Here is a 218-nt window from a genome sequence, read left to right on the forward strand (position 1 = left end):
GGTGTGGAACAGGGACAGAGGAAGGGGGTGTGGTGGAGGTGGGTTGCCCCGGGTGTCACTGCTTGGGGGAACAAAATGGCGGGCGGCACTCACCGCAGGGCCTGCAGCGCGCCTGAGCCACATTTCTCTCCTGGGAGTGGCGCGGTGGCTTGAGCGCCCACAGGCTCCACGCTGCTCCAAACGGTCCGCCCGCCGCCTCCCCCTCAGCTGTAGGGCGG

This window comes from Zootoca vivipara, chromosome 4 (genome assembly GCF_963506605.1).
Source record: "Zootoca vivipara chromosome 4, rZooViv1.1, whole genome shotgun sequence".
NCBI classification, from domain to species: domain Eukaryota; kingdom Metazoa; phylum Chordata; class Lepidosauria; order Squamata; family Lacertidae; genus Zootoca; species Zootoca vivipara.